Below are 5,942 nucleotides of genomic sequence, written 5' to 3'. Positions count from 1 at the left end.
CTCCAATGCATGCAATCTATTGAGCCAAGCATGCCAGGAAAGCCGCGCGCTTTGTTCATCGCCAATAGCCTTGCGGCGTCTTCAGCAGTGGGAGATCTCAAATACTCCTCGCCAAACACTTGCACAATTCCCACTGCAAAGCGCTTGACACACATGATGGCTTGGCTCTCACCCATAGCCAAGTGATCATCAACTAGATCAACCGGGATACCGTATGCCAACATACGCAAAGCGGCTGTCACCTTCAGAAAAGTGCTATGCCCGAGCTCTCCGGCGGCATTCCTCCTTTGCTGGAAAAACCAGTCATGGCTCGCTAGTTTCTCTGCAATGCGCCTGAACAAGTTGGTGCTCATCCTAAACCGGCGACGAAAATACGACTCCGGGTATGTGGGATTCTCCACGAAATAGTTCTTCATCAATCTGTTATGGGCATCAATCCTATCTCTCCAAATTTTCTCCCGACCCATAACCGAACCACCATGCTTCGGCTTTTTATTGATATGCATAGCTAGGATCATTGCAAGATCCTCCTCCTCTTCCATATCAAATTCTTCTTCGGAAGAATCATACGACAAACTCATCTACAATGTTCAATACTGTACTATAAAAAACTACAATTCAAAACATGTACCAAATTCATGAAGTTTGAGCAATACATACCTTGTAGGCGTTTTGTCGAACACCTTGCGGGCGCGGCGCGGCAGCGAGCGCTCGGACGCTGTTCCTCGGACGACGGAGGCGCGCGAGCGCCGGCGGGACTAGGAGGGGATGGGCGGAAGCGCGGGCGCGCGGGGATAGGGCGGGGAAGCCTGAACGGTCGCCGGGGCGCGGGCGGCGGCGGCGGCGCGGCCGGACGGGGGGTGGAAGTGGGAGAGGAAGTGCGGGCGCGAGCGCTCGAGTGTGCCGCGCGCTGTAGCGGGCGCCCAAAATACGCCGCGCGGGTAAGTGTTTTCGACCGCGCGCCTAACACTACTAGGAAAACGGTTTTTAGCGACGGCATACGTGGTTGTTAAAAGTCTGATTGTGGTTGTTAAAGGTCATTAACGACCACAATCTGCTGGTGGTAGTAGGCTCCGTCGTTAAAAGTATAACGACCACACACCTTTTGTGGTCGTTATTCTTGTAACGACGGGATGGTGTGTCGTCGTCAATCCCAAGGCAATAACGACCACAATTTATTATTAACGACTAGTTTTGTCATCGCTAATAATGTTATCATTGTTACTGCTGTAATATCCTTCAGAGCGACTTATTAATTTTCGTTCAGCGATCACTTTATGCAACATCCAACATTTCAATATTGACATCCACATTAACATAGACACAAAATAATCTGAATTGAAATAATCATAGCCTCTTCTATTAAAAGAAATACCAGAATTCTGACATACAATTCCTAAATTTTTATCATTTAAGATATTTTAGTCAAAGGCACTCCTTATATGGCCAATGTACTTGCTCATATCTGTTTGGAAAAAGGGGACAACTACAAAAGATAATATTTATTAATCTTCAGTCGAGGAACACCATCATTTTTTGAATGGATATCATTCTTCATCGGTGAATACAATGCCTCCTGATGCTTCCATATCTTACGGTGGACCACCAGTCCTACATAATGTTGAGTAGTTTATGAAAGTCAGTCCTTGCAAATAAATTTGCACAAAGTATAACGGCATAAAAATTCAATGTATGAGAACAACTTACTTGATCATGTGGGCTTTCCTACATACTATCACTTTGAGATCTAGCATACATAAGACGTTTAATTGCTGACACTTCTTGCACCACTCCATTGAGTTTTTCTTCAAGTACTTGTTTCGCTTGCTCGGAAGCTCGAGATCTAGAAGCCCTACTTAATGTTGCTCCTCACAAATTTCTTTCTCTAATTCCACCACCGAAGCCAACTATGCGATCACACTGCTTAGGTGAGTCACATTTCTGCATGAGTTCATCAATTGAGAGACCACGATTCAACTGAACTATTGCCTTAGTTTCTGCCTGAAGTGCCAATAGTAAGTTATCAGCACCAACTTCTATTTATAAAGTAGGTATTCTACACTTCCAATTCATCATAGAAAGTTGTAGCATTAAAATTAAGTCTTACATGTTTGGTGGAGGCTGTATAATCAGCGAAGGTTGTACCCTCCTTATGAGCCTCAGAAAATTGTTTGTCCGTAGTCGGCGCCTTGTTTTTACTTTCCTCCCTGTTCCAACAGAGGCAAGTAGCAATTATTAGTTGAAATAAATGACTAGACAAGTCATGCTGAGCTTACATTATTGGAAATGAAAAATGGCAAGTCCTAAATAGGTGTTCATAAAACCAGAATATCATAAGTACAACAGTACAAAAATTCAGATTATAATGCTGGAGTCTATAACCAAACTCACCTTAATTGAGTAAAAAAATGTTTTAGACCTACTCTGGTAAGACTGGACCATGCACTTACCCTCATCGCGGTAATTCTAGGATTACAGAGGAATCTACCCAAAGACATAGAAAACTTCTGGAAAGAGCATGGTGATTCAGTTCCATTTCCTGGTTTTCCTCTAGACAATGTTGCCCTTTGAGTTACAGCTGATTCAGTTCGGAAAAGGGAACAATGCTATATGAAAGATATAAAACATACACCTGATGTGTGTAATTCACAGGAACTGTTTAATGATGTAATATAAAAAAAATTAATTTTATCAATTATATTGAATAAAAACTGGACTTTATACTGTTGTTGCACTGTCGATCCATCTGATTAAACTTATCTAGAACCCAGCATGCCAAGTTGTACCAGATTATATACATGAAATACTTGTGAGATGGTTGGAAATACTATGTAGTTAGTGTCCTATTTTTCTAGATGAACAAAAGTTATTGCACAGAAATAAAACACGAAGAACAAAATGACGATCTAGTATATAGCGTTGCAAAATCTGCTTGCATAATTCTATAACAATGGAACAATTGAAACAGCACAAAGTATTCTACAAGAATACGGAAACATGTAATGACCATACTCTGCATTTACTCTGAACTTCAAGTTTTCTCATGCGGGTGGGTGCCAGACTGCCAGTGTAGGAGACCAAGATGAAGATGGTGGCTGCTCCCCGGGATGAATACTTAGGTTCAATCCATACGGGAACTCAGCACATGGCAGACATGGCAGAGGCCTGTGGTGCAGCAATGTTTGGGTGACCCGCACCTAAACAATGGTCGGAGGCTGGGAGCACATTGGGCGGAGATGTATGATACAGAGTCCCCACCGAGCCGGCTGCGTCGACGCCGCGATCCAACCAGCAAGCTGCAGCGCCAGGCAAGAGAAGGTCGACGCCATGGCAGGGATGGCCGCAGCCGCCGACACCGATATGAGCAGCGCGCAGCCCACCCCACTGGACCCGCTGCAGAGGGTGCCGACGGGAACTGCGACCTTCCTCCAGCTCGTCCGAAATCTGCTGCAGCGCTCGAGGTCAGGAGGGAGACGGTAGATCAGAAGTGGGGGACGAGTAGGAGGAGGAGGAGGCGACGGCGGCTGGAGGGGCCGGCGGCCGCTGACGGTGGTGGCAGGAAGGGAGAGAGGCGGCTGGGAGAGATTTTTGGGGATACAAGATTTTCTCCTTTTTTTTAGTATGGAAGTGCTTATCTTCCTTTTTATCCATCGCTTCATCAGGAGATAAGGACGCGTTAAACGTAACCAAACAACGACCGCCAGACCTATATGATCCCAGCGAGGAGTCACGGGCTAATTTAGAGGTGGGACTGAACTCAGCGTACCAATAACAACCGAGAGTTTTAATCGTTGGTCGTTATTGACTTGATCTCTAGTAGTGTAACCCATTATAGCACGCATGCCGTTTTTGCGCGCCTGCTGGAGCGACCCAACGCGTTGCGCGCGCGCTAAAACGGCCTATTTTGCGACGCGGCACTAGTTTAGCGCGGCTGTTGGAGATGCTCTAAGCCCCTCCGTGCTCTAGCAGAGTCGCATATCAAAATGACTGGAAATAGGAAGAATTATTTGGGCTCCGCTTGGATTGTCGGTTCGCTAGTAAATACACCCATAAAAGATACGGACCTCAAGTCGTCGTTTCTGTTTCCAGCCGAAAATCAAGGGGAGCCGATAATATACACCTATAGATTAATTCCGGGTGTATAAATTTACACCCATACCAAGCGGGGCCTTGAGAGGTGTGGCTATACACTCGAGCAAATGAGGGCTCAAAGCGGATGCGCCTCGTTACTGACGCGTCGGCGGACATTTAGGGATCCAAATTAGCAAGCTGTGGCTGCAAATGCTCTTAGGCATAACACTGTCGAGTCTGCAGTGCTATCCCTCTAGCTTACGTCCTCGGATGTTTAGATTCTGATTACACGAGGACAGAGTAGATAGATAGCAGGATACTTAGCTCCAGATACAGCGCTTTAGGCATGAAACAGCCACTAATTTGATAGAGATTACAAGGTTGTTTTTTAGGACGTCATTTTGTCATGGATCATGGAAAAGATAAGTTATATGAGGCTGGTCGTAATGGCGAGTACCATATACTAGTATCGTGCATATAATACTAGTGTATGATACTACATCTATAGTGCATAGTATCATAGGTTAGTATCATAGCTAACTTCATTTATTGCCATGCATGACACATAGTACCACACCATTTAATATGATATGGTATTATGATATGATACTCAACCCTCTGTTTTCATTTAATTCTATGCCACCTCATCAAATTTGCCTAGTTAACATGCATGATACTACCTATGATACTACCATTACGACCAGCCTGACTGCGTGCATCGATCAATCGGCGCAAGAGTACAACCTCCTTTAAAAAAAGAAAAGAAGCAAGTGCCTTGCATGTCTGAATCTGTACCCTTAGCTTTTTCCCATTCTTTTCTTTGTCATTCGAAGCACATTCCATGCAATAGTTGAACTACTGGCTATTTCATATTTAAACTGCACTATGCTATTTTTATTCTTAACTACTCAATCCTTTCATCTGCCTTGCTCATCTGTGTCAACTACATGTCCTAGCGCATCTGACCCCAACAACGTCGCTGCCACCAATCGTCACCGGCTGCCCCTTCGTCTTCCCCGACGATGGCGGAGCCCGCTCCACCGCCCCGACCGCGGTTCATCCCCATGACCCGCACCGGCACGACGAACCACCTCCAAGCCCCGAGCCCGTGAGCGGCCGCCATCGCGCCGGCCTTGTCCACCAACGGCCCGACACTGGGCAAGCCGAGCCCAAGGGGAGCTGCTGGCCTCTCTCGCTGCTAGGCCTTGGCCCAGTAGTCGTCGCCCTAAGTCACACCCCATGGGCAACATGTATATACGTTGCGCCTCGCCAAGCCGACCAGCCCAATACTTTCAGCCTAGTATTTGTTCTGGGAGGAGAGTTTAGTTGTTCTGTGTGTGGTTGTGGTGTCCTTACACATTTCAGCCTCGGCGTTAGCCTCTTGGCAACTCCAATTCCATGTTGAAACCACAACTACTATAACGTTCACATGGGTTGGCCAATGAAGCCCCCGCTCACTTAGCTCGGCTCCTGCTTTACTCGCTCACTTAGCAATTTTTTCCCGCTCGCTCCAGTACTATCTTGTAAGCCGTCTATCTTTTTCTGAAAAAATTCATTAAATCACAATATGTTCATGGATTGTAAAAAACGTTGGATTATTATAAGCATTGCAAAATTTTAAAACCATGAATATTTTTCAAAAATGGTTAGAAATTTCAAATATTAATTAATTTCATTTTTTCATAAAGTTGAAAAAGATCACAAATTTAGAAAATGTTCACAAACTTTAAATATGTTCATAAAATTTAAAAATATTTATGAATTTTTAAAAATATTTGGGAATTTTCGAAAATATTCATAATTTCTGTAATGCTTGCGAATTTTAATAAATGTTCATGAATTAAAATCTGAAAAGTAAAACTGAAAATAGA

At 44.5% G+C, this 5,942-nt stretch overlaps 1 long non-coding RNA gene across 1 annotated transcript; it reads right to left on the bottom strand.

The window, feature by feature from the left end:
* Positions 1–1,338: 1,338 nt before the first annotated feature.
* Positions 1,339–3,585, bottom strand: LOC123040844 (uncharacterized). The gene is made up of 4 exons (XR_006418292.1): positions 3,013–3,585; positions 2,108–2,207; positions 1,708–2,001; positions 1,339–1,611 (listed from the first exon to the last, which is right to left on the bottom strand). It is a non-coding gene; the product is annotated as an uncharacterized lncRNA (long non-coding RNA).
* Positions 3,586–5,942: the final 2,357 nt, after the last annotated feature.

This window comes from Triticum aestivum, chromosome 2B (genome assembly GCF_018294505.1).
Source record: "Triticum aestivum cultivar Chinese Spring chromosome 2B, IWGSC CS RefSeq v2.1, whole genome shotgun sequence".
NCBI lineage: Eukaryota > Viridiplantae > Streptophyta > Magnoliopsida > Poales > Poaceae > Triticum > Triticum aestivum.
Note: the sequence above shows the minus strand (reverse complement) of the source record. Positions and strands in the feature narration are given on the sequence as shown.